The sequence below is a fragment of the Cylas formicarius genome, unplaced genomic scaffold, assembly GCF_029955315.1.
Source record: "Cylas formicarius isolate icCylForm1 unplaced genomic scaffold, icCylForm1.1 PGA_scaffold_3__17_contigs__length_32017465, whole genome shotgun sequence".
NCBI classification, from domain to species: domain Eukaryota; kingdom Metazoa; phylum Arthropoda; class Insecta; order Coleoptera; family Brentidae; genus Cylas; species Cylas formicarius.
The window spans coordinates 9,801,357-9,822,589 of NW_026844326.1; positions in this window are offsets into that span (position 1 = coordinate 9,801,357).

Consider the following 21,233-nt stretch of genomic DNA (forward strand, 5'->3'; position numbering starts at 1 on the left):
GGTGAAACAAAAAAGTTTTAAATATTTTCTCTACTCAAGTCGAATTTTATAAACTTTCATTTCTTGATGACAATATTACCACAAAGGTTACTTTCGTTTCCAATAAAAATATGCTCTTGCACTCCCGTACGGGAGTTACTATAGGGTGAAACAAAAATTTTTAAATACGGGAGTGCAAGAGAATATTTTTACTGGAAACGAAAGTTGACCTTTGTGGACATAATTTCATTTCAGAAATGAAAGTGAAAGTAAATTTGGAGTAAATTAGAAGGAATATATATTTATAACTTTTTAGTTTCACCCTATAGAATATTTTTTCTGTAAACGAAAGCGAGAGATCTATTTAATTTAAATCAGTTGTTTCCTAGACTGGTTTAGAAATCTCCGCCGCCACTGGTTATTTCTTTAATTTTGGCTGCCAATTTTTAGCTGCTAACTTCACACTTGTTTTGATTATTTAGTACTATTAAACTGTACTAGATTATAACCCGTATTAGACCAGGAGCTATAAAAGCAGAATTGAAAATACTTGGGATATTGTGAAAAATATATTAGCTTCTAAATAGATTTAGACTTTGCCTATAGGCTAAGACGACTGAACAGAAATCAGATCCTCAAGCAGCGTGTTTTCAACACCTACCTACCGAAAACAATGTTTATTTTGCTCTAAAGTATTTAGTCCTGTTTTACTCTTTTATCAGCTAAACAAAATAGCCACAATTTTTTGACTATGCAAATCCGCAATAATTTGATTTTATATAATTTTATGTATCTTTTTTGGCACATCGCCCAAATAATCAACAATCAGTTTTTAAAACACTTCAGTTTTGGCCGAGAAGTTATAGCGTTTGACTAGCAATCAGATTCTCTCATGCTGCGTAGGTTCAAAACCTGCGAGAAACGAACTTTATTTTGCTTAAAAATAGGGGCATATAGATTTCTTTTTATTCTTTTGTTCTTAGAGGGTTGCTGCACGATTTAGATTTTCTAACTTTTTATTATTTATTTTGTTTAATTTTTCAGCGTCATGTTCTCGATAGTGACAAACCAACAGTACCAATTGATGGCACGATTCCTAGCTGGAAATTAATAAAGATATGAATAATAATCATAATAATTGGTACTATCTCTATACCGAAAATAATAAAAAATTGATGGCTCTACATTCATTTTAAACTTTTTTTGTTGCACGTTGAGTGTGAATACTCTTCCTTCAGGGATTCCTTTAGGGATATTTTCTAAACGAGTAGCTTTTATTCCTTCAAAAGTGTTGCGGATTTCAAGGGAAACTTAAGAATTATTTATTCATAAAATTACAACTAAAATATTGAACAATCAACAAAAATTAAAAGAAAAGTGTAAAGTTATGCATGGTAATTATGTTAGCACACAACTGTTCGAAAAGTCTTGTAATCAAGACTATTTGCTGATATTTAATTATACCCTGTGTACAACATTATTCCCGAAAGGATAATTCCATAAGTTAAATTGCTCAACACACAACGGCGATAAAGAAACAGGGTACTCACCGGTAACTGCTGCTATTCTGCTTCTGGGGACTCAAGTTAAAAAAAATGGAAGGAGATAAAGACTCATTTAAATAAAGAAATCAATTATTTCTATTCATTAATAAAGAATTGATGGCTCTACATAAATTTTAAACATTTTTAAAAAAACATTTATTCATAAAATTGCAACCAAAATATTGAACAATCAACAGAAATTAGCGAACGACTGTTCGAAAAGTCGTGTAAGCAACAGGACTTGCTGAAATTTAATTATTCCCTATGTACAACATTATTCCCGAAAGGATCACAGTTGTGTGTTCTAAATAACGATATCAATCATTTCTTTTGCTTTTTTGCGTGTACACTGTGTTCTATTTTTGTCCCCACTGAGGGAAGGGTATGTCCGTTGTTAGTGAAGATAGAGCTTTGCATTTTTTCTAAAACCTCTGGTACTTTTTTGTGAAAGGAAAGATTTTCCTGATTTGCTTAGTTTTCAAAATACGGGGTGATTTTGAAAATTGGAAGTTTTGGGGCACCTATCTTGGACATCCTATGAAATGTCGGAAAGGTGAAAAGCGCATCCGATATAGATTTTTAAATGGTTTCGTCTTTTTGAAAAAACGAGAACAACATAAACATTATTAAATATTAACATTTAGAAATTGTATGTGGTTGTACGTCAGAGAAAATGGTCGAAATTTGGAACAGTTTTTTTAGAATTATGAATAAAAATAATTATGTTTAGATTTGCAAAAAAAAGCTAATATATTTAATAATTTTTATGTTCTTTATCATTTTAAATAATCGTTTTAATATCAATATTTTCGTTTTAGTTTATCTTTTTTAATGATATATGTCATACAGCTATGTGGAATGTTACAAATAAAATGTTAATATTTGACTAAGTTCGCTTCATGCAAATCATAAAAGTGATTGTGTAAGCATTTTCAGGAATAAATAAGGTAACTGTTTTAGATATTTAATAAATCTTTTTTCCAAGGCCTAGCGCAAAAACATTTTTGTGAGGTCATTTATACAACTAACCCCATAACATATGCATCATACTAAGCGGGATCAAATTGGTCTATAAGATATAGGGTGTTCCATAAAAAATTTTTTTTTTGTAAAAAGACGCAACTATTTAGAAAAAAAAACTGACTAGGCCACTGAGTTCTACGAAAAAATCTATATCGGATACTCTTTTCAACTTTTCTAAATTTCGTAGGATATCCGAGATACGAGGGGGCCCCAAAACTTCAAAATTTCCAAAATCACTCTGTATTTTCAAAACTAAGCAAGTCCAAGTACCAAAATGTGACAAATTATGCTCCAGACTTTTTGACTATTTCTATTGAAATAGGAACTCACCTATGCGGTCATTTCGACTCCACATATAAGTGCATTTGCAAGTGTAACAATTTTTCAGCACTGCCCTTTCAAAAACGTTAGAAAAATAAGTTTAAATAAACAGAAGGCGCAAAACGGCAATTAACACAAACGTATTGGACAGAGAAAACAATACCTCATTTGCAGCCACACTACTCTAATACGAAAAATGCCCGCTTTAACGACGCTGTTTGTGTTTGGGCAATCGTTCCACTTGTATAATTCGGAAATGTATCTACTTTTTTAATGGAAACATCTGTAAATTTATCTATTTGATTGACACATATTTTTTCAACATCAAAAGGTTATAAACCGAATTTAGTTTTAAATTAAAGATAACATCAAGTTAAGGCAAATACGCGGCGTTATTTTTGTCGAAGTTATTGTTAAAGTTTACATTAAGTGTTCGATTGTGATATTCGTTATCGTCATCTGAAGATATTCACGTAACGATAACAAATCTTACTTGTCATACGTAGACGCACGGTTTTGAAATCAAGAATTTCTTTTCTACTCCCTTCTTTAAAATGATCAAGCTTGCAACTAAAGTGACGTTTATTAAACCGCTTGCATGCGCGAAGAAGATGTATTAGAACATTTAATATATCTTAACAATCGTTTGAACAATAAACAATTTCACCTATTTTCATTATTTTCTTTTTATGTTAAACTTCATGCCAACATAAATGCTACTTTCAAAAGGTACGTCTGGTTTCATAAAAAACTGATACGACTCTTAACCCGGGTTCCGACTTTGTAACAAAATATGTTAAATAAGAAAGTTTTATAAGTTGTTGTACAACATTTTGCTGGTTATATAGCATGTTATCCATCAGATGTCGGTAAGACCGAAGGGAGTTGCAAAACACGACCGTACTTGTCTACACTTAAAAATATGTTATTGAAACACTTCTGTTGCATTAACAGTGCGGCGTTTGTTTGTAGTCTTGATGCTTCTGCGATATTATGAAAAGTTATACAAAAAAGTTGTACAATAATTTTGTGGTACCACTTTGTTACCAACATGTCTCGTTATATAATCTGAACCCAGCTTGTATTAAAGGTCACCATGTCGTTGTCATGCAAACTTAATTTTTTTCATATTTCAAGTACTGTCACCATAAAAAAATATCAGACTTGCTACAAATACGTTTGAAAATAAAATAATGTCTAAAACCGATCCAGATACGACCAGACAGTTAAAGGCAAGAATTGTGACCAAGATCGTTGCTTCTTATCAGCGGTAGCTCATTTAATGGAAGCAGAACAACTGTTTTCTCCATTAATAAAAAGTAAAGATAAAAAGAAACGTTTGAAAGGAAAAGGGGATTTGGCAGGCAAACTGTTAGTTCAGTTCAAGAAGATCAGGCGCTTCTTCGGATAGTCGAGGATGAACCTTTCCAAAAGACAACATTCCTGTCCACACTGCAAACATAGTGACGCAATGGTTCCAAAAGGCCAACATTGAAATCTTGCAATGACCATGCCTGACATCAATCCAATCAAAAATATGTAGGGGATAATGGTGAGACGGCTGTATCGAATAAATTTTATGTCTCAAAACAGCTAGGAGCTATGGCAAGGTATTCAGGAAATATGGGAAGAATTGTCTCTTGAAGAGGACTTCATAACTCCTTTCATGACCATGAGCCAAAGACTTCAAGCTGTAATTATCCTTTTTACGTTAAAATGTTTTGCCCCTGTGTTAACCTAAACATAATTATTTTTAAGTTGTGTATTTAAAAGATTCTGTTTATTTTTAAAATGAATAGAAGTTGGGTCTGTTTAGTTTAGATGATTCTAAATGGTAAAACCTACTAGAACAACCAAGGATAAACCAACGAAAATTGAACAAAATACTGGAAACTCTAATACTTATATAATATAAAGACGCGCGTCTTATTGAAAGTAAAAGTAAAAAAAAGTAAAAGTATAAGTAAAAGCTGACTAACGCAAGAGTTTTTAGTAATAAAAATAGATTTAATAATACATTTTGTTGTAAGAGATGTATACACTTTTCTTGTAGTTATGAAGTGGCTCATGCCATGGCAATGTAATAGAAATACGCGTTCTTACGCCTTTCGATATCCACAAGGGAAAAACACAAAACTCTTAAAAATATGTGTATTAATTCCTATACTCAAAAAACGGCATAAACCTGCCGTATCAGTTTTTTATAAAAATAGCTGTACATTGTGGAGGCTATACATTTATGGAAGATGCAGAGGAAAATTCGCTATCTGTAACCGTTTGGCAGAGCGTTACTATTAAGTTAAATTTGAAAAACTTCCCATGCAATCAAATCCAGTCAAATATCGAAACTTTTTATATAACAAGATTTCTAATGACGCGCCCTGTATATTTTTACATATTCGAGACGAGCTTTAAATTGGGTTTTCAATGGTGTAAGACACATTATATGTTGTCTTTGAATGGAAACTTATTTGCAACGTACAAGCCGAAGAGAGTTACTAGAAACTGCATTGCAAAAAACTTCTGAAACTTTAAGGCTTTAGAATTCAATAACGCGTTAAAAATTGCTAAAAAACGGCGTTGGTGACAAAACTGTTTTTCATGTTGTATAATTAATATAATATTTATAATATATACTGTAATAATTATGGGTTAACTAATTTTTGTATTTTTCCTAGACTTTAATTAAAATACAATCTGATACGGATGCCTAAATATTTCAAATGCTATTATTATTTTTTTTAGGAAAACCAAACAGTTGTTCAAGTATGCGATGAAACAAAAAAAAAACACAACAAAAATGCCTAAGTACCTCTACAACTCTTAAGGCAAAATATGATGTGTGCCACTTCATTGAAAAGGTTATTTTAAGCTTTTGAAATATGTAAAAAAATGACTGTTTTGTAAGGAATTTTCAATTTTATTTTGAACGTGAAACTTACTCAGATAATGCTGTTTTGGATTTAACTTATTTTTAAAAATAAAAATTTATGCGGCATTGTCAAATTCTTAGAATTCTTATAAACACCATCTAGCAGGAGAATTTTTTATCACTTTAAATGTGTTCCAATAATAAAAAAAACGACTTGTTAGGCGCAACTTGAACATTTCTTAAAATAAATTAATTTTGCTAGCTATTATGTTATTACGAGCTTTCAAGGCCGCTATAGAGTGTACTTGTTATTAATTTTGTGATAGTGGATTGAATATGATTTGGTAAATACTGTCCCAAATTTGATGAATTTACCAAATTTGTACAGATATAAAAGAAGGCACTGTCGAATATACGTACTAATCATTATTATATTATATAAATGCTAATTTCCGTTTTGAAAAATTTTCCAAACTGATTACCATATATCAAACTGACAATATTTTATTTCAAAATGTATACTATGGTCGTTTCAATGTTTTTATGGTTAAGACTGGTATCGTTTTTGAGGAATTATTTCCTTTAATAATTATTTTATTAATGATAGGCACATTATCTAAGTACACACTTTCATTTTTGTTGCGCTATTAGAATTTAGGTTCGGTAAAAAGGTTGACGAAAATATTTGGTTGCGTGACATCAGAATCGTTATTGATCATTATTATCAGAAAGAACACATCAAATTTGCTTGGCAGAGGCTTGCAAACAATTTAAAAATTTTATCGGTTAAGACATGATAAACCGATTCGCAAAAAAATTGTTTGTGCAGTCCTAAATAAAAATCTATCAACTGATACGCAAAGATAACGTTGACGTAAAAAAACGTTTCTAATTTTCTAGACGGCGGAACGGTCACGAAATCAGCCCGTAAATGCTCAGCCAATAAGTTATCTGAAAAAAAAAAGTTGTTTTTAAAGCATGAAAAAGTTTAACTTCACAAACAAGAGTTTTCTATTTAACGTAATTCTAATTAGGTAGATAGTGCTAAATAGGATTTACACTCTAAGTTATCAAAATAATAAAGAAAATATTGCGCAGTATATTATTTTATCAGCCTTATGGCGATATACCCTATAGCTTTTTGAAGTACCTACTACAGGTTTTTTGTGTCGTAGGTAGAGGAACAAAGCATTTAAACTAGCCTTCAAAATGTTTGTAACAGAACCGTTTATTTTTCTCATGGAAAATGCCAGAGATTTTCCAAAAACATATTGAAATTAGTTAACGGGGAGCTAAAAGTTTGATAAGCGACACTGTAGTCACGAGATCGTTCTAGTACGAGTGAAACGCAGAATAGCAAGCGCTCAATAAATTGGCTCTGTCAGTGCATTGAAGTAAAGATTCATAATGATTTTGGTATTACGGGTGTAATTGGATATCAAACCGTATCAAATCTGTTTAACACTATATATAAAATAGAGTCCATATTAACAAGTCTGGAGGAGTTATAGACCAAGTCTATATTATCCAGGATCATACAAAATAATGCCTAAATATTTGTACATAAACGCGTTATAGACGTAGTTGAAATCTACAAATATCCGAAGAAATTAAAATCATAGAATAGGTTAGGTGAGATGTTGCGTGTTTTCGGTACTGTTCTATGGCCCTTAGGAGTCGGGAAATGTAAAGGCTGGAGACATTCTAGCTATGGATTTACCATATAATATTGGGGATAAAATGGACCGATAGTATAAGTAATGTGGAAGTCATGAGAAGAAAAATGGGAAAGGATGAAGCTTCAACGTGGAAAACTGGAACATGGAAAGAGGGACAGAGGCGCCTTGTTGAGAAATCTACAGGACGTATAGGTTTTCTGGTTGGCAACTTTTGCCACGAATGCAACACTAAAAGAAGAAGAAGAGCATGGAGTAGAAAAAGATTGTTTAGATATTGACGCCATCGTTAGATCGAATGTTGATGTTTTCCAATTTTTGGAGGCTCGGTTTTTATGCAAAGGGCCACCCTAAATCGCAAATGATGCTACCGCAGTGTCTCGAGCAACGCGGCGCCGAATGGTCGCGTTTCATCTCGTGACTACTTAAAAACTAGAAAAAAACAAACCTCTCGAGGTTTGTTCAAATAATTTCCTTGTTGTATATCTGATGCTTATGTCACCATTTTTTAAATATTAAAAACGTCGTAGCACTCGTTAAAAATCGTTTTTTAGTTTCGAAACTGGAGAATATGAGTCAATCATAACTATTCAACGATAATATAACAATTAAGGTTCTAGTAAATAAATTCGTTATCTATAGAACGGTATGGCACGCACTTCTCCGCGATATGTGTTTGCTTCCTTAGTGCAATTATTTTAATATTCCGACAGACCACAAAAAAGTTGATAAAATACCATAACTCCATAACCCTCGATTTGAACTCAACACGAAAATGGTTGATTTACTCGCGATTAAAGTGGATTTTGACTTTTAAATCCTAAATGTTTAACCACATTGCAATGAATAAAAGTTTACAAAAAATAATTTTAAAATTAAGTTTACAAAAGACCTAAATAGAAATTATTATATCTTACAATTTACTATTTCCATCATTATTATATTAATATTACTACCAATATTATGGTCACTACTTTTGGGTCATTCTATGTAATTTAGTGGGTTTATCTACAGTTAGGAAAGTTTTGTAATAATCGAAAGAACTTTTCTTTTATCAAAGATATGCTTTTTTAATTAGTGTCAACAGAAAAATAAGTGTTTAACTAGTTTTAAATAGACTCTGCACAAAATGTCTATCTGTGTGTTGATTTTATATGCTTATATGATAATGATTTTAATTTTCATTTAAAAGATTTAACTTTAATTTTTGGTTTTAAGCTGTTTCTCTGTCCAGTTGTGTTTAGATTTTTATTTATTATTATTTAATAACGTTATAAAAGAGTTAATTCTAGAACGCCTTAAGATTCTTTTATTTTTCATTGTACTACGACGTATATGCAATTGCAATCAGGTTGCTTCATTTTTTTACCAAGAAGCTTAGACATTTCGATGAAACATTTTGACATTAACATTTTATAAATCTTACGGAATGCTTTGTGTTTTGTCTCATTTATTACATTTTTTAAAGCACAACGATTGTCTCCGACTGATTAGCTAATAAACAAATTCAATGATAAATTGGTTAAGGCTTTCGCGGCCCGTTGATACGCTATTATCTTGATTCGGGTTTAAAGGCCGTCGTCGGTTGGAATTACTTCCTAACGTTTCGCTAGCACGAGTGGCGAGCTTCTTCAGAGGTCCTTTCATCTCCAATGTTGAGTCTACGTCCAACATCGGAGATGGAAGGACCTCTGAAGAAGCTCGCCACTCGTGCTAGCGAAACGTTAGGAAGTAATTCCAACCGACGACGGCCTTTAAACCCGAATCAAGATAATAGCCTAAACAAATTCAATGTTTGGAATCGCTTTGATCTCATCCACAATGTGAAATACCATTATACCATTTTTTTGGAATTGCCAAATACGATAATATTTCCATCATCTGAACAGATAATATTACTCAAAAATGTAACTAACCAAGACCGAATAACATCTAATTTAGCAGGTTGCAGTAACAATGGCGGCTAACTATAATTAAAAATTGACTCAATAGCGACGAAATGAAACTATGTTGTTGCAGCGTTACACTTCAAATTTCAAGTATTCTCTCAATACAGTTTAATATAACATGAACAACAAAGCATCAGGGTGAAGTTTCGTGGATCTTCGTATGTATCGCTTTCTGGTTAACGCTAGCGGTTAAAACAACACAATAAAAACGAATCGACATATGTTCTAAGAAATTTCACATGACTTTGTTAACAACACAACGCATGTATCAAATTATTTTGGTCAATAATTGGACAAATTTGAACCAATTAATCACATCACATGATTCTACGGCAAACGTAGGTGGATGTCAGTTTTTAAAATCAACAGTTGAGATTTATAATTGCCTGATTGTTTATAATATTCAGAGTATTCCTGGAATTACCGACAAAGTCCGGTTAATTAAAGAAGAATTTACTGATGACTACAAATATTTTAAAGGACTTAGAGGCTGGTAGACAGTTTGCAGGGCAATAAGTGCAGGTGTACCTACTAGTGCAACATTCTCAATATTATTTCGAATACGCACTCCGCATTTAAAATATTTTATATTGCTTTTTGGAAAGTTTTCGGACATATTTCAACGATTGAAAATTTGACAAATTGATTGATTGCCAAACTGTTTTAGCACTGCTCATAGAAACATCATTGGAATGTTTTCTTTTATTATAAGCGACGAAAAAGTGCTTGTGTTTACTAACAAGAGCAAGTAGATATAGAAAATTACTTTGTCTTGACAATGTCGATTTTACTGTTTCGGTTGCAAGTCGCATTGAGTTTATAATTTATTTCTTTTTGCAGTAAAAAAAAACTTTTGTAAGAAACATAGTTTTGAAAAACTGCTCATCATCCATTTTTCGAAATTTCTGCTGATTCCATATATGTTTGGTTATCTGTGCAAATGGCAAAACAAAAAATAATTTCTTTATATACCTGATGGAGAAAAAGGAACATAAAAAGACCATATAAAATAAATTCACTCACGGGTTTTTTTAACTAGTCGACGAACTTTCTTTCTATAATATCTCTGTAAAGTTTTACTGCAGTATGATTTTACAGTTTTTATAAATTCTTCTTTTTACACAAGTGCAAGAAAGGAGGTCCACGCCTTTTACTCTGCTTGCAGTGGTTGATTTTCATTAAAAGTTTTTGAAAATTGCTTTATTCGGTCCAGCTTTCAGGTTTGTATCCGTATTGTTCTTTCATCTCTCTCAATTAATTCTTCTGCCGAAGAAAACCTATTTCATTTTTCAAGTATAGATAAGACAGTAACGTTGCTGTTTTGCAGTGATATTATCAGATCTACTCTTTTGGGAAGTCTTAATATTAAAATTGGCAGTGACAAAATTGAATCTAAAAATGTAAAAAGAACAATTGGTCTTATGATACACAACAAGCTTAAATTTTCACATGTCACATTGGAAATCTTCATACTCACACAGATATTATTTAAACCACATTTTAATTTCTCTGACAATGTAGTTTTCATTCGTTAGGACAGTATATTTTATAGCTAGGGTGTTCTAATGGTGGTTGTGGACTGTAAGTGTAATACGAAACTTTTTCAGATTGTGGAAGCCAATTTGCCAGTTCTTTAACATTGTCTTCGCAGTTGGACACCCAAATTTGCACTTGTCTGCAACCGAAGAGTCCCTGGCCGTGTGTTTTAAATATTTTCTGATTGGGATTACTTGATCCTGAATGGCGAGCATAAAACCTCCAGAAGTCAGCCTAGAGTTCGACGCTATGCACTCTCCAGGCTTCTAGCTGGTTGGTGTTGGAGATATAGTGATGACAAATTTCTCGTTCTTTTATCCGTAACGGAGATGTGTCGTCAAAGTCGCAAATAATTCAATGACGCTGCTCCGTTCTGGTTCTCTGCTGATCTGTTAGTACTCCCGGGGCGATGACAGTGTGCTTTTGTGAGGAGTGTCCGTGTCTTGTGTATTATTATTATTATTACTATTATATGTGAAATGTTATGGGTCAACAGGTTTGGGTTTGAAACGCTCTTTTTTTTTCGATATTCACTTAGTCACATTTTTCATCGAAACATCGAAACAGGGCTTCTATAAACGGGCCATAAAAATTCCACTAAAAACCGATATGCGATCGGTAAGGTTCAAGTGTGTTGTTCGTAGGTTCAGGTTCGCAGAAAAATTTTGCGTACGGCGAAAATATTTTCTGCGATAAATTTCAAGTGTTTTGTTTGTAAAACGATCGCACGGTCTCGGCATGATTACGACGAATCGAAAACAACGATTAGCGAGGCGTAATTATCGTGATGTCGGCATAAAAGAAACGCCTTCTTTACATACGGTCGAAATTCGAATGGTTGAGGCTGGTCGCATTGTTGCCTCTTGTTATCGAGGACCTTAAGTAATAAAAATTAAATAAATAATAAAATTAATTTGTTGCTCGTTGTCGGATGTAAAACTAGGCGGCTACTAGTTTTTTAAATTGGGGGGTTTTTTTCACTAAGAGGTTATTACCAAATTAAGAAAATTTGTTCAATAAATATGGTGGCAAATGTTAGTCTCTAGTCTAAGATATTGGGCGCGCAATTTGAGACATAACTTTTGAAAAATTTTAATAATTGTAAAGCGGATAAAGCAGGTAGTATTTATTTAGTTGTAATAATAAAGCTGAAATCGTGACATGCATGGCATATCACGTATACACGTGATTCGTATCGTTTTCGTGTGAAGTTTCAGATCGTTTGATCAAAAGGTTTGGAAATTTCGGCATTTTTGATAGTCATATTATCGCGTTATAATTCTTTTATTTTTTCGGTCGGTAGGTCCAAAATGAGCACACTTTTTGCTATCAAATAGTTTAACTGTTTTGGATTTTATATAACCATCAAGTAGGATTTTAGCGTCTTGTTCTAGCCAAAAATTCTAGCAACAATTATATTTGCAGAGTCACTATTACTCAGTTTGTTTTTGTTTTTCCCTTAAGAAAATTGCATCAAAATAAAATTAAATATCCAAATAATATGTATTTTGAGGTTGTGTTGGTTTCCTGGCAGCGACCAAAGTCGCTTTTACATGAATAAATTTTAGATACGTTCCCATTTGTTTCCGAACCGTATTATTATTAAGTTTTAACAAATTTTGATCACGGGTATAGTTTGCTCATCCAAAATAATAAAGTGAGTTTACCAAAGTTTTTATAACAAATATCAATGAAACCCAATTAATAACAATAATTAGGTAATAAATTTAACACAAATATTAATGAAACATGTGATATGATCCGGAGTTCAACTGCGACAAACTATATTATATACCTTTATTACACACTTTGTTCAATGAAGAGAAACAAACAGTAGTAGTAGTTATGCAATAAGTTTTATTAACGACACTTTAATCAAGAGTTTGTTTGTTGTTACAAGAACTTAAAAAATGTGTTACATGATTGTCACAAAAAAAAAGAAGTGAGTCACGTGATAAATGCAGAACGCGTGGAGAACTATGAACTACTATCGTAATATCCGATCTCTACCAATCCGTGACTAAAGTACCTAAATGGCTCACGTCCGTCTTTAGTCAATCTGGGTATTAAGGTGACATCTTGCACGCTCCCGATCAGTGAATAATTAATATGCAACAAATTTTATAAAAGTCACTTTAATCACTTGTTTGTTTAGTGCGATTCTCTGAAGTTTATCAACGTGTTGCATAGGACACTTTTTCTACTACTATTAGTTTTCATTCACTAAGCGACGTGACTGTCAGACCTAATAAATGTCAAAATACAGTGTTTTAAAACTCCTTCTTCACTCCCATATTGGTGACCAGGGTATTGAAAAAAGCCGAAGTGACTCGTGAAGCTGAGTTTTTGCGCACTCCTGGTCACAACATAATCGGGTATTTTAGAGAAAGTAGTAGCGAAAATATATTAAAAAACTCCTGAAAGATGAGACCTGCATATCGATTCACCCCATATAACTGAAATTATGTTGAGTTTGTGCTTTATCAACTTGGCAACTTGGTTTGAGAATGTTGTTTTCTATGTCTTACCGTTTATGAGCTAGTTATCTTATTAGTCATACGCTTTATTAAAGTACCTTGCATACAGTTGATCGATAAGTGGACTCACCGGATAACTGTTTTATCGTGACCAGTCAAATGTAATCGCCACGAACATGGTAGTTTTTTACGCTCCTCACTCTTTTTTATCGAATCAATTTGATACGCAAGTTGTTATGGATATTCGCATGGTCACGGTGTACAGCGCTATACCTAGTCTCTTAACGCAAGATAGCAATAAAATGTAAATTTAATAATAAGGTAACAAATTATAATAATTATACATGATTATAATAATAGAGATGGGCACACATTCCGATCATGTTGCAACTCCGAATGTTGAGTTTTGGTGGCGTGAGAATAATATTTTTTTCATTCTTAGAAAGCAAGATTGTACTAAGCCATTTTCAAGAACGAACTTTGCCAAAACTATCGAAAATTAGCAATAATTTCAATTTTAAATATTAGGGCAGAGGTGTCCCTCTACTTGTCACTCTCGGGCCCTAAACCACTTCGTTTCCGAAAGATACCGAAACGTTTCTGCTTGATTAAATAGTCGTGGACGTTACCATTTCTAGCTTACCAAGATATCGTGTTTAAAATTGCTTAGATTGTAAAAGATTGTCCGAAGACCGGAGAAAAAACTATTTAACGAATGCCTTATCATAAGTTCTGAGTATGATAATTCGGTTCATTTATTATATTAATTTTTAAGAATGAGCTGTGCCGATAATTTTTTTAAATGGCAAGTCTGATTTTTTAAGAGTAAATCAAGCGTGAAAAATTCCAAATTTTAATTCAAGTATAATAACATAACAAAAATAATCGATTACGCCACACCTTAAATTTGGGACAAGCTGAATACATTATTTTTTTGTTTTTTTTTCTTTGGTTTGCTGAATTTAAAGAAGTTAGAGAATCGCAATGTCATACAGAGTTATTGAAAACAATTCTAACGTTTTTAACATCTGCAAACGGAAATACTAGCAGTAGATAGGAATCTTCTTCATATTGAAGGTGACTACAACATCAGCAAATCGTCCAGTGCTATTCCTAATAGTGACTCTGAAGTTAGACCAGTCCAATTTCTCGTATTTCCCTGCATTGCCTACTGCCTGTTCCTTTTATACCTCTCTAAATGTGTTCCAGGAAACTTGTTTTCTGCGGTTTGATAATTTCAAGAATTTCTCGGTATTCAATCTTAGGACCGTTTCATTAGTAAGTTCATTGATATCACGATATTCTCAATCATAAGGAATGATTAAACATAGGCTATGACACACCCGTACGCTATATTTAACGATGGCCAGGTTTTGGCAGCACCAAGGAAACAATGCTTAATTGAATTTCCTATATATGGGTTTTGTTTCAGTGTACCGAAATATATTATAATATTAATGGTACCATATAAGGTACAAGATAGGTACATCAGCAAAAGGAGAGTGGTTTTACCAATAATGTATCAATAATTATACACATGACAAATTATTTCAGACATAATGCTTTCGAACACATCCTAAGATCATTTACGTCACTTTTATCTGTAATATAAACAAAACAGAAATGTAGATTACAGCTGTGTGTACAAAATTTGCTAATCAATTGCAAAACTCAGTCAGTTAAACCGAATGCTCTTTCCAGTTAACATTGATGTTGACAAAGTTTCATATGATTTTGGTTTTACTCATGTCAAAGGAGTCCTGTAGCCATTTTTAATTGTTGATAAATGTTTATGCCAAACACGAAAGTACACAATTCGCAGTTAACGACTTGGCAATGGATTTATAACAAATATGGTGTAAAAAAAATGATGACAGATTACGTTATTTTTTTTATCTAAGACATTCTGCATATTATTTATGGTCCGCTGTTTTGTCTGATTTCTATTTTGAACCGTTCTTGTTATATTTTCTGTTTAATGTGAATGTTGGCAGATAATGTTGTTTTAAGAAATAAAATAAAAGCAAACGACAAAAATACAACCGACGCAGGAGGAATCCAGAAGATTAGAAAATCGAAGAAACAGGTAATACAAAACGAAGATTAATTTCATTTAATTTTTTGCAATAATTGCTTCTGCAGTATTCGCGTAATGAAACTTCTGCGTGCTTCTGGAATGAAAGTAATAAAGGCATCGTCAACGCATCTGTGTAGTGGAAAACCCAAAAGCTACACATCGGGTGATTCGGATGACCACTTCCAGAGTTCCTCGACTCTTTTCGTCAATGCTAATTAAAAAGAACTTCTGACTTTGATCGACAATCGAAAATAGGTATAGGAAAAGGCATAATCAATCGAGGTAGCATTAGATTATTCATCACAGTATACAATATTATACAGGGCGTCTGACGTTTTTGAGAAGACTAAGTTTCGCATCTTTGAAATGTAATTGGGTTTTGAATTTTGGACAACCTGTCAGCTATAAATCAATTGTCCCGTTTACTATTCCATTCTGTGTTGTTGATACTTATATTCTGTATAATATTTACTTTCGAATTAAAACGAGAGATAAATATTAGAAAACGCTAGAGGACCGCTGATTCGAAAATGATGTCGCTGTTCTAATGATCAAAGTTCCCGGATCAAGGTTAAAAAATTGCAGTTTTCAGAGCAATTAGATCGTTATCGAGCCGTCGAAAATCGCACACACCTAAAAAAGGAAACGGCAGGCGTGCCGTCAGTCCGTGCGACCACGATGGTATCGGATAACTTGCGGGGTCGGCGACTACTGCATAGAAATGCGAAATCGCTTATGGAACGGCCATAGCACGTGCTTTCCCACGTTCCCACGGCAGTTAAATTCACCTCGCGTCGGTGACTCGCTCGTTTGAGAGCGTGAGCCCCACGAACGAAAGTCTGCTCGATTGTTATTATCGGTAACCACGACCTACTGTTGTACTTCGGACCAGTTCCCAGTTCGTGCCTCGATACAATAACAAAATAACAAACGAATTACCATTATCTATAGCCGCGTTCCTACGCCGCTCATTAAAGCCGGCTACGGGCTGGTGGGCGATAATATAATATACAGCATGACCGAATAATCGCCATTGCTTCAAACGTTAGAAAGATTTTTCTCTATTTTTAAATTATACGGCACATAAATTTTGGGGGCAAATAGACAAATGTGAGCGTGTTTCCCTAAAATTTTAAAATTGTGCAGTATAGCAAACTTTTCAAAAATAAAATATATTTTTTTAATATCGGTAATATCACTTTCGATGTTTTAATGAAATTTGGCACACATGTACTACGTATCAAGAGGAATTGTTTAGTGTACTACGATATCTTTTGGCAGATATATTAAAACAAAATTTATTCTTACAATCTCCAATCACTTCTAAAGATATTTAAATCCCTGATTTTTTTTCAATCCGATGTATGGTTTTCGCTTAAAAAAACAAAAACCTCTTCTCTGGATGCTCGTAACAATACCGTTAATATGACTCCACGCAGAGAATTATTCTCATTATTATTTCTTAAGCAATTGTCTACCCGTTTTATTAAAATACTTCTTCACTTCTTCACGACATGCGTAAACTTAAAGAAATAAAATAAATTTAAATAAGAATAGTTTATTGTTTAGGATGTTATGTTATTTATGTAAAAAGAACAGCTGAAGGATACTTGGTTGGTAACCAATATCTGGATATTTTGTTTTAGATAGATATTTTAATTTTCACAAAAAAAAGTTCTCGGCTTAAACAGTTTCGTGACGACATAATTAACCCAAATATTATTTGTACATAGACAGTAGTCACTGATTCCACTGATTTTCTTAAAAAAATATTTGCATTCATTTATAAGCAGATTTGATCTCTTAATTTTTTTTGTGCGTCTGACGGTTTTCATTTAAAAATAAAAACCAATATTGTTATGACCATGCAGAGAAGGTTTTTATTTTTTTAAGCGAAAACTGTATGGATTGAAAAAAAATGAAGAAATTATTTTTCTTTAGAAATAATTGTAGGTTGTAAGAATAATTTTTATTTTAAAATAAATCGGTGGCGTACCATGAATGTCTAACCAAAATAGACATGCGAAAGTCCGTACGCCCGCCACTGGTGTATTTTTAAAAAAATGTGGTACACTAAATAATGCATTTTGATACATAGTACATGTCCGCCAAATTTCATTAAAATATCTTAAGTCATATTACAAATTTATTTTATTATTGAAAATTGTACCATCCTGTATCTCAAAAGTAAACACTTTTAGCTCATATCGCCTTCTTAATTATTGACATTCCAATAGAAAGCACCCTGTATATGCTGATTCAGTTTAACGGTGACGGATAGTGACACAAACAGAAAGTTCAGAATGCTAGATTGGATGTAAATTATTATGATTTTTATCACTCTTCACTATCTCGTCTTGATAATAGTATTATGATATATCATAATTCAGTTGACAGTATCACAGAACCTATTGATCTTTCGCATAGTTAATTTAGTTGTTTCTTCATTCTTGAGGTCTATAAATATAAGGTGTAATTCTTTCGAAAAAACTATAGCTTTTTCAGCTAGTTGTTTCGGTTGTTGTTTCAGTTGTTATCGACCCCCCCCCCCCCCCCCGGAAACCGCTCAGCTCTTCTGCATCTTCAATTTTGCCTTCGATACGTTTTTTCATTAAACGTCCATACAGTCGAAACACTGTTACATTCAGAAAAACTGACTGTTTGGTGCACTTTATGGGCTGGTGAAATCATTGGTCCCTACTTCTTCAAAAACGATGATCGCCAGAACGTTACAGTCAATGGTGATCGGTATAGAGCTATGATTACTAACTCTTTCATTCCTGAATTGAATAACCATGATGTCCAGGACATGTGGTTTCAACAAGACGGCGCAACGTGTCACACAGCTCGTGCCACAATCGATTTATTGAAAGACACGTCTGGTGACCGCCTAATTTTACGTTTTGGACCTGTGAATTGGTGTCCAAGATCTTGTGATTTAACACCGCTAGACTACTTTCTGTGGGGCTATGTAAAGTCATTGGTCTATGCGGATAAGCCACAAACGCTTGACCATTTGGAAGACAACATTCGCCGTGTTATTGCCGATATACGGCGACAAATGTTGGAAAAAGTAATCGAAAATTGGACGTCCAGATTGGACTACATCCGCGCCAGCCGTGGCTGTCATATGCCAGAAATCATATTTAAAATGTAATGCCACAAGATTATCTTTCGGATAATTCATGTCAATCGAATAATCCATCGTTGTTTTATTGCAACTTAAAGTTCTATACATCGAAAAAAAACACCCCTTATATATATATATATATATATATATATATATATATATATATATATATATATATATATATATATATATATATATATATATATATATATATATATATATATATATATATATATATAACAACAGTAAAGAAAAAAGAAATATGAGTAGGTACAGCAATATTAGAGTTTGTTTAAAATTGTAGTTCGAAAGTTGCAGAAACCAATTTGAAAAATGTCCACATCGGACTAGGAACGTGATATTCTTCCTTGTTAAATATGCATAATAAATCATATTTCACTAATTAGAAAAGAACAATCTACTCTGCCCCAAACCAATTTATACAAAAATATTGCTCAAAATCAGAGTGTACTACATCAACCTGGATATTCGCTTCTAGAGCCGAGTTAACGCGTTGAGTAAAGCACGCTAAATTTGTCACAGTGGATCTTTTCGTCGTCGTGACATGAGCATATATTTTTTTATTCAAGATTCTTTTATATTATTATGCTTGTTACTCTTTGGTATTGGACAGATTTTGGAAATTTTCCAGATATCCGAATATGTTTGAGTTTTTAAAATTAAATTAAAAAGATCTCTAGGGGTCTCACCAGCAAGCAAGTTTTAAAAAACTAGGTTTTAAAAATATAGGGTGGAATATTATCTGGTCCACATGATTTTTTAGGCTTTATCTGAGTAATAGCCTCCAGTATGTCATCTTTAGCAATTTCAGTTACGGTTAGTGTCGTGTTTATTAGTTTTAGTGGCCAAACATAGACTGCAAATTGATTTAAAATATATTAAAACTACGAAAAGTATGACAAAGTGTTAATTGAAAAAAGAAAACGCGAAAAAAAGCAGTTTCCCTAAAATAATTAATTACAATTACAAAAAATTACAATAGGTTTGAAAGTGAGATTGACATGGATTTAATCAACACCAGTCAGGGCTTATTTAAACAGACTGTTAATTTTAATTATTGTTAATTAGCTTTTATTGTTATCTTTTTACTTTTCTTTAATGTTGCTTGTAATAAGTATGTATAATTGTTTGTAAAACCGGTGCTTTGAAACATTGTCTTGTATTTGGGCAGACTATTTGTGTTTGACAATAAAGTATTACTATTATTACTATTATCTAAAATTAATCTTATTTTTCTAGCTTAAGCTTATTTTACTAGATGTGGGCAGTTGTGCATAAGCTAAATTATGTCATTTTGTATTCAAATAAGTACTGTGTTTCGTTTATTACTTACTTATAGTACTTCGCCAAATACATACAGTGTGTTTCATTAATTATTTAATTTATTAATTAATGATACTAAATAATTCTTGTCCTTATCATTGTCGTATTCATCATGCAAGTTAATTTAAATTGCGAAGCCTAAAAATACACCAATAGAAAATGTCTTGTACCTCCGCAATTTTTCATAACCAACATGATTGGAAGGTGTATGAAACAATAAACTTGTATTTATTTGCGGGATAATGGAAAATTATAGAAAAAAATCTAACTATGACATTGCAATTCAATACAAAAAACGAAAAAACTTGTGTTTGTGTAGCAAATTACACTGCTTGGCGTTCCTGAAGAACGATCAGTGACCCGTACCACCGAAGATTTTTCCCATAATTCATCTAATTCATTCTTAATTCTTTTCACTTCACGTCTCTTGGCATTTGCCGGTGAACTCGGATATGTATTGCACGCAGAAAAAAATAAGTTCTATCCCACTCCTGAGTAAGATAATATACTTATATCAATCAACTGTTGATTTTAATACTATAACTTTGTCTTATGGTTGCATACCCTTGCCCTGGTACACTAGATATCATAACATAAAGATGCAGAATTATTATCTTGCCAAAACTTGCAATAATAATGTAGGGCCTTGACCAACTTGCGTATTGTCATGATATTATTAATTCCCAAATGGAGGAGGCTCTGGGGCAGATTGATATTGTGAAAACGGATCCCTTCAAGAAACGCAAAATTTATTCAGCCATTGTTCAATATCTCGTGGGTGTGTCCACCAATATTTGATACGTTTTTGTTATAAAGAAAATCATCGAACCTTTTTGTTTTGCGCTAATGTTTTTTGTATACATTTTACTGGAGCTGATACTAGATAATAGCTATTTTGGAACACCACCACTATTCTCCGTTCTAATAAAAAGGATAAATTAAAATTAAAATAAAATTAAAAAAAAATGAGTGAAGGGTAATGTTGAAATTGGCCCGTGAACATAACATATTTACACGGTAATATTACAATAAAATTATCGCTACCTGTGTAGCCATTCTTGAAAAAAAAACTTTTACTCCCCAGGGAGATTTTATATTCTTGAAATTGGGAAACAGAAATGAAACAGGTAGAAAGCACTCCATGTATATGCGGCAAAGAATACATTGGAGAGACCGGACAAAAAATATCAACTAGGCTCAAAGAACACGAAAGTCTTATGAATGCGACAAATAAACTCATCAGCTGTTGCCGAACACACTCATGAAACCGGGCATAAAATTTTATTTGATAAAAATAAAATTCTT